This window comes from Choloepus didactylus, chromosome 1, assembly GCF_015220235.1.
Source record: "Choloepus didactylus isolate mChoDid1 chromosome 1, mChoDid1.pri, whole genome shotgun sequence".
In the NCBI taxonomy this organism is placed as follows: Eukaryota; Metazoa; Chordata; class Mammalia; order Pilosa; family Megalonychidae; genus Choloepus; species Choloepus didactylus.
The window spans coordinates 133861643-133884251 of record NC_051307.1 but is presented as its reverse complement, the minus strand read 5'-3'; the positions used below and the strand labels follow the sequence as shown (position 1 = coordinate 133884251).

General features: G+C 36.7%; 1 protein-coding gene across 2 annotated transcripts in view; it reads left to right on the top strand.

Annotated features, from left to right (window-relative positions):
• Positions 1-22609, top strand: part of PPM1L (protein phosphatase, Mg2+/Mn2+ dependent 1L) — a 382513-nt gene that overhangs the window by 116545 nt on the left and 243359 nt on the right. The gene's annotated exons all lie outside the window — the stretch shown is intronic.

Here is a 22609-nt window from a genome sequence, read left to right as displayed (position 1 = left end):
CATGCTGCCACGGCTTCAGTGTAGGGGGAGCTGGAGGTTTAGGTCAGGTTTCAGGGCTTCACCTGTCCAGCATGGCCATAGCCATAACCCCAGCCACTCTGGCATGTCAGACCGTTTATTTAACATTCCTTCCTTCCTAGCCTCCAGAGCAGGGCCTACTATTCACTGGCCCCTCTTCCCTGGATGTGTTTCAGTAAAAGTGTGGTTTTATTTTTCAGTGGCTTATTTCCTCCTAAAACGCAGTCTGAGAATAGTGATTTAGTTGTTCTTGATGCTGCAAGAATACTACCACTTTATTTTTACTGAGGTGGACAGAGTTTAATGATACTTAGGAATTAAGTTTTTTCCTAGCCATGGTCTCAGTATTAGTACAAAGTTATCTCTGTTTTAAATCAGATGTTCTTAATCTTTGAATCAAAACATACTTAACATGACAGTTCTCCTTTCCCAGGGTGAGATAATTGCAAACAAAACTTTAAGAAATCTCCTATGCACTGGATATAAATGTTGCTAATTCATGAAATGTGATACTTCTCGCCCTAAGAGTAATGCTGCTTTGGGTTTAAAAATCCAAGGTCCAGCCCCTTGTTCTTAGAGAAACATCTTTTATCTGAATAGAGTTTCTAGAATTGTGTTGTGATTACCTGTAGTAAAAGAGCTGTAAATTAGGAGCATTAGGATAGAGATAGGGCTATAATAATAGTAACAATGTAACTATTCTAAAAAGTTTCTCCCTCCTCTTTTGTGAATTCTTTGTTCATGACCTTTGCCCATTTCCTTTGTCCAGCTGTGGATTGATATGTAAAAGCTCCTTATAGTATACATGTTATAAATATATTTTCAGCCTTGTCTTTTAATAGTATACACTGTATATATGGTGTTTTCTGCCATACAGTTTTAAAGTTTTGTTTTCATGTCATTGTTTTTCTTTGAAACTAAGAATCATCAATTGTATGACATGCTGATTTCAGAAATGTGAAGATGTGAAAAAATGAAGTCTTAGATTTGCTGAAATAGGATATTAACCTTTTCTTTTATAGTTCTTGCCTTTGGCATTGTGTGTGTGTGTGTGTGTGTGCAACTATCTGTATGTGTGTAAATTGGGATCATTTTTAGTACTCAAAAGAAACATATTATTGCAAACATGACTGGATATGGGAATGTTCTCTCTGGCCAGGAAACTCTGGGAAGAATGTAGTTGCACAGAACTTAGAAACCCCAACATGTGCTTTGGGCATTGATATGGGATGCTTGTCCTTTGTTGCTAGAATTACGTGCTGCCATGGCTGCTATTCTTGTCCACCTGTCACTGTAACTTGTTCCCTCCTGTTATCTATCTCTGTAATAGCAACAATTTAAATTTGCCCTGATGACAGGACTAGTATTTGTTGCCAGCACCTGCCACTTTCCCTTCCAGAACCTGACCATGGGGGTGGGGCATGGGGGTGGGTGGGTCAGCAAACCCTTTAAAGCTGGCCACCAACAAAATCAAAGGCTACAATGCCAGGTAAAGGTTTTTGGGACAGAGTGTTGTAACTACCACTTCATCACTGTAAAAAAGCTGTTCTACCTTCCCCTCCAAAGAAGAGTGAAAGTTGGTTTAAGGCCAAGAAGTAATTTTCTCCTAAAGTAATCCAGGAATATAAGAATATACTACAAGGTTGCTTATTTGGGAGTCGAAACACCAGAAGTATCTAAATGGTTCAGATGGATTTTAAATTAATTGTATATTTAAAAAATCATGCCACTGTAATAATTGAGCCACTTGCTATGGTGTGGGGCATAGTGATCACCAGGGAATCATTGGTTAGTGATGTCACAGTGGCCTAAGACCCACTGTGCAAGGCAGGGTGGAGGGAACTATGATGGAAGCTCATAGCTTCGTTGCCATGACTCCATGGTAGTTCATGAATGGCAACAGTTCTCAGTCATTTCTGTGTTACGGTAGGTAATGGTGGCATTAAAACCATTGATTCTAAAGCCTTAAAATTGCAATTAATTGTTCTGAAGCTGATAATTAGCCCTACTGAGGTCCTTCCACATAAGACAGGTCTTTGCGCACATTCATGAAAACAATAGTAGAGATTTACATAAATTTGTCTTCTGTAGTATTTCATTTAAGCAAGTGTTGTAGCATAGTATTCGCTTTTGGTGAGTCCTGAAATAATAATATTGGTAGAAAAGAGTGAAGGCAGCTGTAGGAATGAGTAGTTATTTTTAAATCTTTGTGGACAACTGGGACTGCTCAATTGTCTATTGAGCACACCTCTGTAATTTCTCAGAAATTAGATAGCATGACCATTTATTGAATCCAAAGCTGGACATTTAAATAGATAACTTCAAAGTAATTTGCTTGAAATCCAAGGATTTATTCTGGGATGCTTTAGAATTTTTATTTCCTTCTCACTCCAGTTTTAAATATGTATATAAATGTCAAGGATTCAGTCTGCTGTTATACTTCTCTAAGGTATTTTCTTATAATTGGCACGTTCACATCTTTTTTGAACTAGGATTTGAACTTGAGTGGGAAGAGGAGATGGTTTGGAAGAATCAAGAGGTATGTAACAGTGGGATCTTTAAAAAAAAAAGTTAGAGGGACACATCTGATTTATTCCAGAGGAGCAAGGGTAGATGATATATTATCATAAAGGCTCCATGCACATGAATGGTTCTGTTCTAGAGTATGGGATTAGCTGTTCTTCATCTCTGCTAGGGACAAAATAAAAGGAAATGTCTTCAAGACTAAAACATTAAGAGATTAAGGTTAGACAAGGAATCATTTTTAAATACTTGTTTGTTAAACTAAATACATCAATTATCTAGACAAGACTAAGTATACCAATAATTCTACCCTTCAGTCTGATTAAGTTGTGAAATCTTCAGTCTATCCTGGATATCTTTTAAACCATACACGGGATGGTTAGGTATCTTAAGGTTATATCCAGTGCTACAATTCAGTGATTCATTTCATTTCAGCAGGCTCTGTAACTACACTGTGTGCCTCCTTCCCCCACCCCCTTTCTTATTTTGTATAATATTGAAGAACATTTTACATTTAGGTGCTATTTTAAAAAATTTCATATTAAAGCATTCCTTTCCACTGTGGTTCATTTTCTATATTCGGATAGCATAACTGGAACATTTTTATTAAGTAGAAAATGTCCACTTTTTTATTTTAATTAAAACATCACTTTTCTCCATTATTTATTTTCTTTCTAGCAGTCCTGGAACACTAAAACTATGTTATGTACAACACAAATCATTTCTCTACCCTGCTCAGAACAGTCATTTCCAGAGAAATAAATCTTTGCCCAAAGTGAGACATCCCTGTAGATCTGAAAGGCAGTAGGGGCTTTTAGTGTGCACTGGAGTTAATCAGCAATCTCTCAGCAGTTTAAGAAGTGTACATTGTCCATGTTGTGTTGTTTTTTTTTGGGGGTGGGGTGGGGTGGGCAAAGAGATGAAGCATCTAAATTTCGGAGGAGAGTTTAAGGAGATTATTTCTAGCATCCAGCAATCCAGAAGAAATTAATGAGTAATCATTCGAGAAGACATCATTGGCCCAAATATCTTTTCTTAAATAATTCTTGACTATTTTCTTTCTTCTTTTTGCTGTTCTCTAATTCTCTCTCTCTTCTATCCCTTTAAAAGTCAAAAACAGCAAATTGATAATTATTGAGCATCTTCCATATGCTCGATATTAGAAACTAGAGAAATAACAGTGAACGAGACAGAGAGTTCAGGTCTCTGCCATCATGGAGGTTACATTTTCTCCACCATTTTATGCTCATCAACATAAATCCCCAGCTCTCCACAGAGGGGTGTCAAGATCACACTGTCAAAAGAATATGTAGGATAGGATACATATTGGTGAGACTATCTTTGGAAAATATATCTGGCACAGTTGTCTTAATTTTCACACAATATATCAGCCATGGTTCTTGGTTACAAGCAACAGAAACCAACTTTGGCTGGCTTAAAGGAGAAAAGAAAGGAGTTTATTTGAAGGATATGTATCAAGATCTCCAGTATTCAAGGGAAAAGCTGGAAACCAGGCCTAGAAAATGAATCAGAATCAAGGGAGGCTATGGAGAGGCTGGGAAGTAGGAGTCTGAGCCACGGAAGAGTCCAGGCAAGATACCTTTCTCCTCAACACTGAACGGTGATTTTGCTAGCCTTTCAACACAACCACTGCTAATAAGAATAAACTGTCACTATATCCTTGAGTCATACCTTCAGAATTCACAGTTCTGGGTGGGTAATTCTAATTGGCTTATCCTACCTAAGTCTTGTGCCAAGGCCTAACTTCCAGAGGGCAAGAGGAGGGAGGATCTGGCCCCTTCTGGAGGAGGGGTCCTGCCTCCCACAAAGGCCCATAGAACAAAGAATTTGCCCCAGATAAGCGTGGGGGTTCAGATACTGGCCAGCTCAAAGGCCAGCAAATGTCCAATAATACCGAGAAAACTAGTAGTCCTCCTCTACAGATTCTTAAGTGAAACATCACACCATTTTCTGGCACCAAAGGATAAGAACAGAGCTTGTTTAGTTACCAGGTTTTGAACTGGAATAAAGGTCAAATCCTCAATCCATGATACAAGTTCATTTCCTGACAATGAAGCATATTAAATTAATTAAGATCATAATCTCATTGAAGGTCAAATTCTCACCCTATCCCATACATAGAAATTGCTTGGTCTCTTTACAGAGGACAGACTTGTATATGCTCAGAGCAAGAGCAAGTAGTATTCCAAAGTCCACTTGTAGGTTAGCTCTTCTGAATTTAGAACAAAACTTTCAAAACGATGACTAAATTGGCAGGTTAGCACATAAGAGTTTAATGAGTCTAAAAATGTATGCAGCACACTCTGGTCAGTAATATCGTTTACAGCATTTAACTGTAAACAGCATTTATAGTGTAAGCAGCATTTAAAGTGTGGCTTTTGTGGTGGAGGGGTGTCGATGTTCTCATTAGAACCTAGAATAACCTTTCCTTAGCCTTGGCAGTCCCAGCTGATATGTAAGCAGTCTAGGTACCTTGAAGCCGCCATGTGGGAGAGATGACATGGAAAGACTACAAAGAGTTAGAGGAGATGCTGAACCCCAGCTGTTCGAGCCTCTAGTCATTTGAATTTTCCCAGTTTAGCCCACAGCTTTCGAGCCAGTCCAGCTGATGCTGATTTGAGCAGAAATGAACTCTCTGTATTGAGCCCTTTCCAAATTACAGCTTCATGAACAAAATACATGTTGCTGTGGTTTTAAGCCACCAAGTTTTTGAATGGTTTGTTATGCAGTATTATGTATCTGGAACAATAGCTATTTTAAATATTCAAACTAGAACACCTAAATTGCAATCCTTAGCATAGAATCATGCTCTCAGGTTCTTAAAAGACAAGCAGGATTTTTAATCTGGAATGGATTTATTCATCTACTTTTTCTCTTCTTCATTTTATAAATTAAGAGACTGGCACTCACTTGGTCTGTTGTAGAATTACTGGGCTGGAATCACATTGTAGAGCTTTATTGCTGTTGGAAATGCAAAATATCAAGGTTGTCTTCAATACTGAGATGTTAAAAATGTTAGTTTTCTGCATATTTTTAGCAGTTTTGCGTCTGATTCTATTGTGACCATGACAAGATGTTGCTTGGCAGTTCCCTGTTCAAGTATGTCTCTAAATATAAATTCATTTCATCAAGAAGCAAGATGAAAATACTCCTTTTCTTTTGGGTTTGGATGTCTTACCTAACAGAGGGATTTACAAGGAGCTTTAGAAATTAAAAAGCTAAAAGTTACTATGTTGCCAGACACTATGCTAAATGCCTTCTGGGTCTGGTTCTTCTCATTTAACTATTACAACATTCTTATGAGGTAGGTTTTATTACTCTCCATATTTTACGAGTGAGGAAACACATTTACCTTCAGTAAAACTCACCGGGGTCACATAGCTAGTAGCTGGGATTTGAACCCAGGAGTATATGTGACTGTAGAGTCAGAGTGTTTATAACCGCTGTGCTGTGCAGCCAGCATAACTCTGAGTGATACTTAGATGTGTTAGCTCCTGCTGTTCTTTTCCTTTTTTCTGAATTATCTGTAAGGCCCCTAATATTCAACGATCATACACTCAAACTCTAGCACTCTTCACACATTTCCCTTTCAGATTCAGGAAAGGATACAGTTTTCATGCCTTTCTACCATTTGGTATAAGCCCCGGCCTTGAAGTGTTTTAAGGGGCTCCACTTGCTCTATTAGGGAAAAGTCTCAGAACATAAACTTTATGGGAATTTTGATGGTCTCTGTGGCACCTTGTTTCCATCAGTTCTTTGGATCAAATCCACTTTTTGTAGGAAGTGCACAAGTTGTACATAAGTGATGCAAAATAACTTATCCTTTATGATGACACAAATTGTTCAGTTTAAAGTAGAAGATGCCTATCTCTAATACTTCAAATTTGAGTGACTTGTGACAGTAATTCCAGAGTTTGAGGACTTCTGAGGGAAGAACTTGGAGACCATTCTGTTTTTGTGTCTGTGCATACTCTCTGAAGTGCTTGTTACCATGGAATGATAGCAAACTGTGCTGCCTGGGAGTTGAAGGAGAAAACAAGGAAAATTATACTGATGTTGAATGAGATCCTGATTACTTCCGTGTTTCATATGTACATCATGCCCAGTTTCATGAGTATAGATGATTTATAGGGGAAAATTGACAAACAAGACATTAGAAGAAATTCATCTCTATACTCCTCACCAAGGCCCAAAAAAACTCTTTGTGTTTCCTGTACATTGCTGCAGACACCATGCTCTTACTAAATGCCAGCACCACTGAATTTTATATTGAAAGGAATTGATTTCCCAGCAAATGAAAGACTCCTGGAAACCCAAGTCTCCCATAGACTCTGCAGTGAGTTACCAGAAGTCCTTTCAATGTAGACACTACATGTGGGCACAACTACAATGGTTGGAGCTCTGTATTTGGAGGGAGAATGTCTCATTTTCCCTAATGACAGAAGAGAATGAAAAAAGTTTCCATGTTGATGAATCTTGTACACAATAGCCTGAGCCTAGCATGTGACAAAAAGGCTTGGCTGTTTTTATACCCTTGGGGAATCACTTCCTCACCTAGACAGCCAGTGATAGTCTGAGGACCCCAACTAGAGAGGAAATGGAAAGTTTTAGTAATTAGCAACAGAGAAAGGGGCTTCGCCACAAACATCAAAGGTTTGCTTTTCTTTTCAAGTCTAAAACCCTCCAAGGGTTATTTATCATGAGCTGTTTGTGTCAGAGATATACATCTCAGTTTTTGAACTCAGGTCTGTGAGAAGTAATCAAAATTTTTTATTTTAAAAATTTGGATAACTTAATTTCTAACAGAGGACCTTCCTGAGTACCTCCCTAATCCCCATCAGGCTGGAGAGAAATTTGATCTTTCTCTCTTTAGAGTTCTTCCCAGCCCCATATAATGGCAAGGTGGGAATGGCAGTCATTTCAACTGAGGGTCCTCTTGCCTCTTTAGATCTGGCAGCTCCCTGTTTCTTCAGGTTATGCCTGGCCTTAGAAGTTATTTTGTTCTTTGAAGCTGGGCACCCATTGCCTGCCATCTCCTCTTCCTAGGCCACTACTTACATTGGCCCAGCTGGCTGCATGCAGATAACTAAGCATACGCATGCATTGGCATACACAAACAAAAGATTTTCTCAGCTTTAATAAGGATTTGGGTTCAGAGATGTAGTGAGAGATCCTGGAAGAGAAGTTCAGCAGTTGGGGTCCCTTTCTCCAGTGGGTTTGAAGAACCTGCAAATGCATTAATTGAAGAAATCACAGAACCTAGGAGAAGCCTCACTGTGAAATGTGTAGCCATTTAAAAAAATATATTGGGTCTAGGACATGGGAGGCACTGGTGATCCTTTTCATCATAATGCGGAACATCTCTGCACATTCGGTTTAATAGGGTACATGGTCAGTGTTAACAGAACACATCTGAACACATTTATGTATATTGGGTGGAAGAATGCCCTGTGGTTAGGTTCTCTCTAAAAACCACCACTAAGCCCCCAACATTTATGAAACTCAGAACCTGAGTCAGCAGCTGAGCAACTCCTACTTTGCTCAAGGATAGTGAGGACACACTGCATGTGAGTGGAAATATTTGTTTTTTGTGCTTCGTATGTAGCAATGAAAGAGAAGACAAACAAAACAAGGCTTTGATGTTAAAACAGTTTGAAGGTTATGTTCTGCCACAGGGGCAACTAATGAACTTTCCCATGTATATGAACCTATACTGTGTGCTTCTGAGAAAGAAATGCTGCTGCTTCTTCCTCTTCTCCTGCTTAAGGTTGCTAAGCCTTTGGGGGGAAATATTTCATGCAACTTTTAATTTGTTTTTCAATTGAATTACCCCAATTCTGAAGCTAAGCAATTTCATTCTGAGAATGAATGAATCCCCCCTGGAGATTGTAAATTGGAGAACTAGGGCTTTTTTACTCCTAGATCATAATTAAGGGGACTAAATCTCTCTGGTGGATTGGATTATCATATTCAAAAAGAGGGGGTCCTCCCCAAAGCCCCCTCCCTAGTTCCTATCATTATGAATGCTCAGTATGTTCCCTTTTGCTTATTAGCTCTGTGTGAATTACTGGTAGGTGAAGGAAAGTAGAGGGGACAAGGAGAGAGAGAATTTTTACCCATAAGGATCTTATAAATTGGAAGGACAATGAATACGCATGAAAATGTTTAGTAACAATTTAGGGTGGCATGTGATTAAAAGCCAGAATGAATTGGCAGATCATAATCTTCTAGGACAGTGGTCTCAAATTTTAGCATGCATCAGAATTCTCTGGAGTGCTTGTTAAAATGCAGATTCCTAGGTCCCACACCTAGAATTTCTGATTTAGTAGATCTAGTGTGGGGCCTGATAATTTGGAATACTAATGCGTTCCCAGATGTGCTGATGCTGCTGGTCTGCAGTCTACAATTTGGGAACTGCTGTTCTCCAAGATACGGGGATAGAAAGGTAATGACAAAGGTATGAACTTGTATTGGGATGGTGCTTCTTGTTGGCACCTTTCTGCTTTTGCTACCCATACTTCTTTCTTCCAGCCCCCACTTTAAGAGGGCAGCTTTTAACAATCTGTAAAATATCCATTTTTGCTATCATAGGCAGGGCACATGGAGAGGAAATTTATACCTTTTTTCTGGCACTAGTAGGAGGAGAGGAACAATATTCTTGTGTTTGCTTTGATCATTATTATTTTATCTTCCACCACTCTCCTACTTCCAGCATTCACTGCTACATTTCCTAGTGTACATTCAGATTTTTTCTGCAGCCAAGTGCAAATAGGCAACACATCTTTTCAGATTCATAACCAATAAATTAAAATTAGGAAAATGGAGAGGAGAAAAATTCAGAAAAGATGTAGGGTAAGGGGTTCAGAAGGCAAGCTTCATGGGAAGGGATTATTTGATGCTTTTAAGAAGAGCACTTACTGATTGAGTATATCCACTTCTAGAGAAGAAGTGCAATAACATTTTCCTATTCTCTGGATGGGGGTTTGTCATAATATTTTACTGTAGTCGAGTGAGAGGTTTCATTGCTATTAAGTTAGTAGCAATCCAAACTATTCTACTTCCAGACATGTGTTCTTACCACATCTTATTTACTGAAGAAATAGCATTCTGCAGTTAAAAAAAAAAACAAGGAATCCTTGCTCAAATGCATAATTTTGAAGTTTCTATCAAATATAAGTACAAATAGCATAAGAAGTTTTCCTGAAGTATCTCTATTCTCTACTGAGACCAGCCCCTAAACTGTCATTTAAAATTTATCCTAATCAGATTGGCTTTGGGCATTTTGAGCAGGGATAAATTACCATCATCTTCCACTCTGTCTATCTGATTTTGCCTCTTTAGCTCTTTCCTCCATCCTCTCCCAGGGATACACATTCCACCCTCTCCTAAATACAGTGATATTAGGATTTCGGTATGTAGTGATACTCAGTGTGCATTTCATAGGTCAGTAGTTCTTTGTTTTACTTTATGGTAATTTTTAAAATTCTTGGTTGCATGTGATTCTTAATATAGAGAGCAGCTTATTATTTTTTACCCACTGTTTTTTTAGCAGCATTTAAAAAATACAACACTCTAAGGTAATGTTGTCTATCTTGAAGCATACCAATGCATACATAAAATTATTAGGCACTAAGGAGTACTGCGTCATTTTGCTTCAAGATTTTAAGTACAGAATTGGACAATAATCCCTTGGATTTGAAGAGACACATTTACATGGTGTCTGTCGCTTTTGTTTTATTTTTATTTCTAAGAAGATTGAGGACCTCATTCCAAGAGAGGGCAACGTTTCTTTTAAATGTTTTCTTCCAGTTGTTTTCATGGTGAGGAAATGACTGGATTGTGTTGTCAATTTCTGGAAACTGAGTTATCAATTTTTTTCTTAATTAGGAACAGAGGGTTAGGAGACAGGACAGTGACAGGAAGTATGTTGAGCCTAATTTGCACATAATTCTGTTCTTGGCCTATATCTTTTCTGAATAATTTTAAGCCCCTCTTCTCCTTTCTTCGGATAGTAGACTCCTCCAGTATGACTCGTTCGTATGCAGTTTTCATTCTTTCTTAACACTAGACTTTTATTGATTTCAGAATCTGCTTCTGTTTTCAATTATTCTCCCGAATGTTTGTTAAATTTATTCCTCTTTCCAGAAGTCTTGATAGGCTTTTCATGCCATGGTACATATCCAGTGACCTTACTCTCTTGTAATTTGTGTCTTATTCCCCAGGATACTCTTTGAACCAGTCAAGTAATTGATATATGTTCCATATCATTAATCTTTGAATAGAGGGAAGGAGAAAAATCATCTGCTTCATATTCATGCTTGAATGCCATTAAAAACTTGATCTTAAATCTTAATTCCCCAAAATACATGAATATTGCTTTCACTACTGGTTGATGTAATCTGTTTCTCTACAATTATTTATTAGAGTAGGCATAATCCTGAATGATGAAGAGAATCTGATTTCTGGATTCACCAGAACCTTTCCCAGGCTACTGTATCCAGCAAAGAGTAAGCATTTAAAATTTGAATGAATATGTAAAGCTTGGAGAAAAAGTATGCATATTTTAGTAGTATGTGTTCAGGATGGTTACTAAAGTATAATGTAAAAAAGGGCTGAATTGTTGGCTTATTTTCTTTTAATTTGTTTACTTTTTGAATATATATATAGTCACAGTTTAAAATTTTAAAGTACAAAAGGGTGTAGATGAAAAGTTTCCATTTCTCTGCTATCCCCAGGTCACCAGTTCCCCTCCTCAGAAGTCACCATTTTTATTTTAGTTTATTTTAAATAACTGCAGCTAGTCTAAAACTTGAGAGGGAAAAAGTCTCATTTCCTACTAGAAGAGTTAGTCTTGTTCTCTTCTGATTCATTCATCAAAAATTCCTGATTTTTAGCCTCAGATTTATCACATGTCCTTGGCTGAGTTCAGGGATGGGAAAATAAAGTGAAGTAGAAACTGAATAATGGTGAACCTGTATTAATTATTGAGTGAAACATATTCTAACATCCACATGAGTCCCTGATTAAATGCCAGACATTGTAGGGGTAGCACTTAATCACTGGCACAAAGCAGATTGTTGCTGGTTTTAAATCCTAGTAACATTAAGTCCTATAGCATTTGGTTGTGAGACTTCTAACTTATAAGAATGTTATTAAATAGTTTTGAAATGATTTGGTTGCCAGGTATGTTGTCATATTATGAAAATGATGCTGTTAAAATAAAACTCTTCATTACAAGGCACTGATATATTGAATTAGATAAAATTTATGAAGGATACTCTGTTTCATGAGAGTCAGCAAAATATGGTGAACTGATGTCCTGGGCCCTCTAAAAATATGAAACATATTAGAAATAGAAAAGACTATATATTATGCTTCATATTAACATACTAAATGCTCTGAGAAGTTCTGTAGTAAGCAACCAATATTTGTTTAACCTACAGCTTCCCATAAAGCTCTTTTTTTAAAAAATTACACCTTGTATTACTTTTGTTCCCCAGAACACACTTTGAGAAATGAAGGTATAGAAGCTGAATGTATAGTTGTTAGAACATTGAATCAGAAGCTAGGCCATGAGATAGGACTGAAAAATAGAACTTTTATTCCACTTGCCTCCAGCAGGAAGAGTCTTATGTTCTTGTTGCCATAGGATCCATTGACTTGCTCCCTGATGGAGAGGAGAGGGTGGAGGGTTGGGCAAAGAGCCTGGGCTTTGGGGTTAGACAGATCTAGTGTGAATTCCAGAAATGCTATTTACTAGCTATGTGACCTTAGATAAGTTGCTACCTTTGTCTAACCCTATGTTTCTTTATTTAAATAGGGGGAAGACACACTTCTCATCCCTAAAGAATTTGCAGTCTATTTGGGAGATGAAGTTAGAAAATTTATGCTTATGTAACATGTGGGTGATTACTGCTTTAAGAGATATACATAGTAACTTAAAGGATGGAGAGGCCAGCTGTTTGTGGACAATCAGGAAAGGCTTTGTGGAGGAGTTGTCATTTAGATCGGAGGGCCTCAATGTGTTAGTAAGACATTGACATTTGGAGACCTGATAGTAGGGAGCACATTCCAGGTAGAGTGAGAAGAGCAAAGGTATGGCAACAGGAAAGGAAAGACATAGCAAGTGGCCTCATTTCTCCAGAGACAGTAGAGATTAAGCAGCCATTTTAACTTTGTGTCCTGTGTCCTGTAAGGGACCCAGTGGTATTGAAAGTTTTAGCAGTACTGATAATGGCTTTAGAATAGACTAATGCATTTAATAATCACTATGACACCATTACCAAGTAAGCAGCCTTGTACTTGGATAGAACTCAGCTTTTGCTGGGTGTTCTTAAAAATCTGGTCACTGTATTAAGGTGCTAGTATACATGTTTTAATCTGGCATGGAGCCTCCATACAATAGAATAGGACCATTTTCATAAGTATTTCGGGGTTCCTAAATTATCTTCCCAAAGTAGTGTTGAGGGAAAGCATGAATACATTTTTGTTAGCAACATTAAATAAACAAATTTTTTTTTTTACTTCTAAACTTCTTAGAACATTTACTATGCTAATGTGCAGCATGAATCCTGTGGAGGGAGATTTAGTGTGTGGCATTTCCCAAGTTCATTTGACCTCAGAACCCTTTGTTCTCTGAGCTCAGATTAACATCTCTTCTAAGATGTTCTCTTTTTGTGATCAAGGCGAATTTTCTTAGCACCTGGGAGACTTTCCTTATCCTTTTCTCTACCCTCATCCTCTTCCAGCATATCAGACTCTTGGTGGAGCAGGGTAGGATCGGCACTCAGAAGTTTAGAAGCAAGTAGGCTCCCTGGCAATTCTGCTATCTCCTTCCATCCCTCCGTCTCCCATACCCTGTCTTCACCAGTCACTGACCTGACTTAAGCGATTATAAATCGTTTCTGTCAATTGCCTGAGCAGTTAAGAACCACTCTTCTAATCCCTAATTGCTGAATATTTGCAAGAAAAACATTATGAAATGGCGTGAAGGAAAATATAAATACAAACGTGTAAGCAAAGGCAAAGTAGGTGATAGACCACCTCTAGAGTAGTTGCAGATTATTGGCATAGAGTGTAATATCCCTGCACTGTTATCATGCAAATGAATGTATTTCAGAATTTTAAAAGTTTATTTCTAAGCCTTGGTACTTTGATATCAGTATTATAAACTACATTAATGTATTTTCTGACCAAATAATACAATGTGTAAAAAACCTTCTAATACAGATTAGGGTTTGATATCTTGAAATTTAATTAAACAAATACCTAATTGTTCAGAATTGCTGAGGATGTGTTCTGCAACTTCCCTTTGCATATTTCTTTTTGTTTCTAAGATTCTTAGAACTTTTTAAAGGACTAGAGAGGAGATAAAAGTCAAGATTTTACTACATGCTATCGTCTCTAGGGGTTGGGGAGATTACAATTAATCATTAGATTCCTGGAATTCACTGATAATAGATATCAACAATAATTATTATTTTAGCAATGGCTGTATTTTTAAAAATCTGTTTTGTTATTTTGATATAGAACCTCATGAGAATTTTTCTTATTAGTTTTCAGATAGGATGATGTATGTATTTGAATGGCCTTTAGAATAAGTGTATTGTAAAATCATTGCATGTTAATGTGGGTCATGTAGTAGACAGAAGAAGGCTGTCTGCAATAATTTTCAGAAGCAAGATGTCTTCACTTCCTGACTAGGTACCTCCAAATATACTGAACTTGCTTTCCTTTCATCATCAAATGTATATACTTCCTGTTAGAAATAATATACCTCCTTATTTTTGTGATGGATAAAAATTTTCCCTATAGAAGGCAGGGGACCAATATAGGGAAATGCCTAAAGGAATGTGTACAAGTTGCCAAAATTTATACCTCTTGAGATGTTTCTAAAAGCATCATAAATAGCATATAGTGAACGCCTTCCCTCAAGATGAGCTTTTGAAATAGCTCTCTCAGCATTTTTGTTAAATGATATCCGTGGGACATGAATCAAATAGTATTTCCTGTTCAGTTCCCATCTGTCATTTTCCTGATTTCACAAACCAGTCTCCAGATATCAGAATATGAAGGTGAAAATGAATGAAATTGTTTTTATTTACAGAGCTCCCTAAAACAAATCAAATAGACCAACATTATCCCCACCACCTTGACCTTCTGTGTCTCACCATGACTCACTAGATTGGTCAGGGGTCCCAAAGTAAAGGCTTGGCCCTATAAGATTCTTAAATCATCTTCAGCCTTCACTGTGGTCTAAAACCAACAAACAGAATACTATACTTGGAGGCCGTTTTAGCTGTTATTTATTGCATTTATAAGTTTTGCCAGAGTATAATCATTGTAACAAATGCTTCTAGGGCCTTTACAGACAAATACTACACTGAAACTCTGTTGCTATGTTAATATCTCCAGCATTGCAAAAAAGATTTAGACCCTTGGTTTCTGTTTCTGTTGTAAGCACTTATTATAATTTGAGTCTGGCATCAAGGTGTGGAGGAAACATGTGAAAGTGCTATGTAAGTATTAGGTATTATATTAGTTTTGTGGGGCTTGGCTTATCTGTTCTGTGTGCTTTTTAGGTTTTCAAATGTACATATTTTATTTTATTCTGTTAGGGGAAAATAACACATGCAGTCCTTTGAGTTGCCCACCCTGTGCCTGAAAGCTTGGGAATTAATAGACTCAAACAGTTTTAGAAAAGAAGGACCCATAAATATTATCTAGTTCAGTTGCTTCATTTTTCATATCAGAAATAGGTGACTTGTCCAAGATCACAGGGACAGTTAATGGTAGAACTGAGGTAGGAACTCTTTAATCCCGTTTATTGTGTAGCAATTTAGCAATAACATCGATAAAACAAGGCATGTTGCTCTTTTTGCCCATTATTTTTAGTATACTTTTTGTGTGCATTAAATGTATTTGGTGACAAACCTGCCTTCAGCATTTTCCGGTAATCAGTCATCAGGATCACTTTAGAAGTGTGAATCTAATGATTTTCAAAACTCTAGATTCCTGTGATGTTTTGCTTCATAAGAACTTATTAATTTATTGTTTTCTCTTCTATTCTTTTTTGCTAAACTGTATCTCTTCCACTTTTTTTCTGCTAGACCCTTTATTACACTGTGCCTTGGGGAAGTAAAGCATTTATCTGATGTTGCATTCACATAATTGTTTAAGAACAGGTGTTAGATGTAATTTGGGTGCTTACTCTGTGGTGCAGCCTGACTATGTCATCCTTACATTGGTGAGCTGGGGGGAAGACTTGTCATTGGAAGACCTGGCAGTTCCTGCAGCGCCACTTCCCACCCCTGTCTTGATTTGGGTCATCACTAATCCCTCTGAACCTGTTTCCTGATCGATAAAATGGTAATAATACTCATCTATTCTGTGTCTGAGAATGTGACCCTCATAATAATTCTGAGAAATTTATAAAGCAGTGCTTTTTCTCATTTGGGGCCTTTGATCCTTTGGATATTTTCTTCCAATATCGCATCAACAGTATAGTCTCAAACCTCCAGTAACCTCCAAAGAAGAAGCAGGAAAAAGAAGAGGAGAGGGACGGGGAAGAAGAAAATGTCTATAAATGGAAAAATGCTGTCTAAAGGCAGTGAAAAGTGGTTAGCAGTTATCCACCTCCCCCACCCCAAATTTCTGAATTGGTTTAATTTAGCTTATCATTGTAATCAAGAAATTGTTCCACTCTGCTATTTGTCATACCTTTCTTGTCTTTCAAAATCTTTTCCTTTCCTACAGGCCCATCTCAAATGCTACTTCTTTAAAGCTCTCTGGTTTGCTTTTTTATTCCCACATTAGAGTGGATACCATGATTATTTTTTTACTTAGTGCAAAACTAGAATGAAAGCTCCTTCAGGGACTACTCTCATGCAACATTTAGGTGAAGGCCTTGCCCATTATAGTTGCTCAGTAATATATATTAAATTGATTTGGGGTGTGTGTATAGGAAATGCATTTTTAAATATCATTTCTCAATTCCTTCCTCACAATTTTACTTTAACTCACAACTAAAAAGTATACATATACTGCCTTTCAGTATATGTTCTTTAGTTGACTGGAATTTGAGAAGTTAAAAAAAAGAGGTATTTTGGAGGATTATAGTTGTTTTAAAATCAATTCAGCTGCATATCTTTTTTGAAGAGCCTGAGTTTTAAATCTTTTTTTCCATTTCATATTTTTTCTTTTTTCTCTAGTAATCATATTTCATATTTCAGGGTTCAAATTTAAGAACTGAGTCTTGGGCAAATAATTCTCCCAAACACATATTAATTTATGTTTTAAAATGAAGTTTTTAGGATAAAAATATGTTGTCTTAAAGACTGATGACATGTTCCGGATGGTAACCACAGCTTCCTACCACTTCTAAAAAGTAGATACAGAAGACATTGTGAGCAATGATGCTTCACATTTTTGTTTTCCACTATTAGAATGTTTTAAAATGATAAAAGTCATTCTTTAAAATATTGTAGTAAAACAGATAAAGCTTTTGTTGCCTGGGAGCCTTGTGCTTTTGATAGCTTTGTTTGGAGTTATGATATAAATTTTTTTCAGTTCACTTTTTAAAAATTATTTTTATTAGAGAAGTTGTAGGAGTGATGGAAATTTTGACAGATTTATAACTCAAATTGCCATTGATGGGAATCACTTCACTATGATTTTGTCCAGCTTTATTAGAAGGTCATTTGAAAATTTTAGATAATCAGATGATTCTGTGACCATGTAAAAATAGTGCTTTGTTTTTTGTGTTTTAATCATTGTGTTGCTTCATTAAGAGTAGATATAGTGTGCACCCTCCCTTTGACTGCTATAGCTGTAATGATTACTAGCCTAGTTACAGTGAATAGCTGATATATCTATTATTACTGACTTTTGTTAAGATTCATCATGAGATTCTGACAGTGCTCCTGAAGTCGCTGACAAGTTGGTACCTCTTTGCTTTACTTAGTCATCTGCCATGACCCTTTCATGCACTTCTGTAGTGGATATGGTTCATATTAGCTGCTTCTTACCTTTAATTAGAAAATAAAGGAATGTGGAATGTGACAAAGAGACCAAGAGAGTTTAATGCTAGCACTGGTTCTGACAGCCAACTAGCTTTAAGACTTTAAGCAAATGATCTCTCCTTTCCAAACTTCATTTTCCTGATCTGTAACATGAGAGTTGGATTAGATGAGTTGCCTCTGATTCTAAGATTCTATAACTCATCAAAATTCATCTGCCAGAGTGGCACTGTGATAATTAGATAGACTGACAACTGGATACCTGGAAATGGCAGAGCTAAAACTCCAGTCTCCATAGACCCTAGTGAACATTCATGTTTGCATATTTTAATAACAGTATTCTTCTCAGCTTCCTACCCCATCATGCACTTAGCAAGAATTTCTTTCCCCCTTCTCGTTTTGCCACTATGTAATTTAATGATATTAATTAGTAATAAAATGGAGTAACAGTGATCTTTTTATATATGGAGTGTGACTTCAGTGTTTTCCTAGTGTTTGAGAAACCCAATGATAGGTTTTTAGCTTTGACTTTTAAGAAAAAAAAGGAAGTCCCTCTTTATTTAATAGAGGAAAAAGATCTCCAATAAAGAATAATGCCCCCAATTTGTTATTCACTTCACACTTGCTCCTCTTTGACATGTAGGGTGACACATTTAATGAAGGGTCATTCTGAAAAATAAAGTAGACAAAATGGCTTTACTCTCCAGGATAGTTGTGAAGTAAAAATCAAGATCCACAGCTAATATTTGGAGGTGTTTCTTAAGTCCAGAAAGGTCAGAGGGAAATCCAGTAAATGTCAACACTGTCAGGTGGGGAGACTCACAACATCTCCTGAGGAATTTAATTTATATTAATGAGGACTGGGACCTGCCTAGAGCTGTCTTGGAGATTGCACTGGTGTCAGTTTTAAGGATCTAACTTCATGAAATGGATTCCTAACAAATTATCCAACAAGGCAACTGCACATGTAATTGCTTTTTAATTGTTAGGCCTCAATTATTCTGATCCCCCTGAACCACAGTCATATACTGGGGCTTCTTGAGGACTTGCCCTCACCACGTTGATAACTTGCTGTCAGTCCTTATCCCTGCTTGGTTGTGAGGGACCAAGCTAGCCCAAGTGAGACTCTGACAATAAAGTTCTAATTCAGTTCAACAGACATTCATGATTTGTTTGGCTCGAAAATCTATGGGTTTTCCACTACTAACCTACCTCAGAATTTTCCTTTACTCATCTAACCTTCTCAGTGTTCACAATAGCTTCCCTTTATCTAGAACCAGCTATGATCCAGATACTGTGTGGGGTGTTTTATTATGTATATTTATTAAATAGATGATACAAGCCCCACTTATAAATGAGAGATGAGAGTGGGAGAGTTAAGCAGTTTGCTTCAGGTCACACAGCTAGAACATGGTAGGGCCAGGATTCTAACCTAAGTCTGTCTGACCTTCCAAATCTATGCTCTTACCATTCATTGGAGAACACTGTCTTTAACAGTGCTGTGCCCTGAGCTGGTACAGAGATGAATAAGGCATGGTTCCTATACTCTGGTAGCTGGGAGTCTGCTGGGTTGAGAGGGACATGAGTGCAAATGTCTGTAAAGCCAAGCAGAATGATGTAAATGTGAAATGAAGTGACTTAAAAAAAAAATGCTGGAGAATTACAGATGTAGGGAAGATTAATGTCTTATAGAAGGCCCAGGATGGTTTTGCGAAGGTGGAGGCATTTGATGAATTCGATTCCAAAAAAACAAAGAATGAAATGAAATCCATTTCAAGTTGAGAGAATAGTTTTCCTCTGAGCATAGTTTTGGCCACATTCCTGAGATATGGGTGGTTTTTAAAAATTAGTTTTAAGTGTTTTTAACTTTAGTTGTAATTTTCTTACGTACTCATTCATGATTTATTTAATAGTTGTCAGATTCTCTAATTGGCTAGATTTTTTATCTATTTTTATTTTAATTGCCGTTGGGTCAGAGAGAATGACTGAACTATTTCTTATTTTAGGACTTTGTTAAGGTTTTCTATGTGGCGTATTGAATGATACACTTGTAAATGTTTCGTGGATACTTGAAATGAATCTTCAAATGTAGGTGTATTTTCTAAAAAGTTCAAAGGTATAAACTTGTTTGTTAATCAAGTTTCTTAATTAGATTATTCTGATCCTCGCACCTTTTACTTTTCTGCTTGAGCTACCATGACTGGGATTTTGGGCTTATAGAATTCTCATATTTCTTTGTTTTTCTTCATAGAATTTGATGCTGTGTGTTTTGATGTATAAAGTCTATGATTATTCTGTCTTCTGAATTGTATCTGTTATCAGTATAATATAGCCATCTTTGCTCCATTTAATGTTTTTTTCCACTTTAAATTTTCTTTGATATGAATATTGCCATAGCTAATTCTATGAATATACTCAGATATATTTTTGCCTAGCCCTTTCTGTGTCATTTTGTCTTAGCATTGTCTTTTAGATTAGTTATTTATTCAGTTAGATCATCTTTAAAAAATTTAACCAATTAACATTTATTTTGATTGCTCATATGATTGGTCTTATTCCTGCCATTATTTTGCATTTTCTGATTTTTTCTTTGTTTAATTTTAACCTCCTCTTCTTTGACTTTATTATCTTTTTTTTAATGGCTTGAAATTATTCTATTTGTTTTCTATAGTGGTTTTCTTTTAGTCAATGCATATATACTTTATCAATATCAAGAATGAACATGTCTGTAACCACTTATAAATGAGAACGTATTTAGCTTTCTTTATTTTATAGAAATAATGTGATATTTTATTTTATTTCCACATCATTATGCATATAGTTGTGTTTTTATCTGTATGTCTTATGTACTTTAAGAATATTTTCTTAACAATTGTATGAAACTGTACAGCCAGAGTATAATAATTACATATATTTAACTTTGAGTTTTACTGGGTTCATTGCTCACTACTATTTCATTCCTGCTATAACATCCATTTCTTGAGGTTTTTTTGTTTGGGTTAATTTTTCAGTTGGATGGAGTATTTCCACACGTAATTTTTCTAGAAAGGGTAAATGGGTGAACAGTGTCCTTGATCTCAACAGTGACTTCTACCTTGGCTACACAATGATCAGTTCTTAGTCTTATCTTACTTAACTTCTCTGAAGAAATTAACAAATGATTGCTGTTTTCTTCATTTGACTTTTAGGATGCTGATTTGTTTTGGTTCTCTTTTCAGCTTACTGAATGCTCCCTTTTTGCTAGTTTTTCTTCATCTCCTGGATCTTTTTATGTTGGAGTGTCCCAGGGCTTGTTCCTCAACTGTCTTTTCTTCTCTTTGTTTACTCTTATTCCTTATGTAATCTCATCTAGGCTCATGGCAGTAAATGCCTTCTATAAAAAATCAAAGTTTACAATTTTATCACAGACCTCTCTTGTGAACTCCAGATGCATATATCCCATTGTATACTTCTATTTCAAACTTAACATGCTTCAAATTGAACTCCTGATCTTCTCATCAAATCCTGAACTTGCCTAAGTATTACTCAATTTTTTAAGTCAGGGCCACCTGGGTTAGCTGATTTAATCTCAGGCAGAGCTGGGTGCTTTGCATCAGTAAGGAAATTGTTTTTTTTAATGCTGCTTCTTTATTTCCTCAGTTTTCTTTGCATGTTTGTTGAAGATATGTTTGCGCACAAACTCATACTCTTGAAGGTCTTGAATTTGTTGCCCAGTTCCCGGATGTTAGAGGTGACAGATTTCCTCACTTCCTGCTCAGGGTCTTTGTGACCCATCATCTGGGTCTCTTCCTCTGAAACAACTCCCTTCACAGTCAGCAGCAGAGTCAACTTCTCAAACATTTTCTCTAGCATTCCAGCTACTCAAGCCAAAAATTTTGAAGTCAACCAGTTCACTAGGCAAAGTAAAACTTTGGAGTTATCAAATTCATTGGAAAATTTTGTAAGCTGTACCTTCCAAAATATGTCCAGAATTAGAAGACTTCTTATTGCCCCTCTAGTTACCATCATGGTTGGAGCCACTATCATCTATTGCTCTTATTACAAGGCTCTTACTTGTTGCTCTATTTTTATCTTTGACCTTCTACAGCCTATTCTCCACGCAACAGCCAACCAGCATCTATTTCACTAAGAGTAAAAGTTCATGTCCTTCAAGATCTGCACCCACCTTCACCCACTTTTCTTTTAAAATTCCTCCCCTCACCCATTCCTCTCTAGCTACTTTGATCTCCTTGTTGTCCTTCCTTCACAGCATGCATGCTTTTATCTCAAGGTCTTTACACTTGCTGTTCTTTTTGCCTCACTGCTTTCCCTAAGACTTCTACATGGCTCCCTCCCTCATTTCCTTCAGGTCTCTGCTCATAGATAACCTTATCTCCAGTGCTTGGAACATACCTCATGTGTAGTATTCCTCAGTACACATCTGTTGATCTCTTTGCATGGTTTAAAAAATGTCTGTTGGCATGACTGAGTATAAAATTTCATGTCCTAATCCTTTTATCTCAGAACTCTGATGCGACCAATTTTTAAGAATCTTTGGGAGAAAACTTTCTACCTTACCTCATAGGATGTGAGGAATCTCTTCTGTGCTTATTTTAGGTGGGAGGCAAGTTTCCATTACTGTTTTTCCATTTATTTGGTCTGATTTGTTCATATCTTCCAAAAAAATTCCTCAAAATTTCTGATTAATGGTTTCCTGATTTTCCAGTGCTATATTTTTTCTTCTTCTTACATTCTGTATTCTTTTCATCATTTGAGAAGGCTGGGAAGTTGTTTCTTTAAAACAGAAATATAAATATATAAAATGTATTTGAATTTTTCCATTCACAATTATATCTGTCCATTTGAAGATTAAACTTTTCTGAGTTTTGTTTTGTTTTTTAATTTATTAAGTCTAGTGATGACTCATGGTGGTGTATAGAGATTTTCAAAAGCCCTTGTAATAACTCCACAACCCTGGGATTTGGTAACCACTGCTATAAATATATAAAAGAAAAATAGTTGTTAGGAATAGTGGACGTATTCGTATTCCC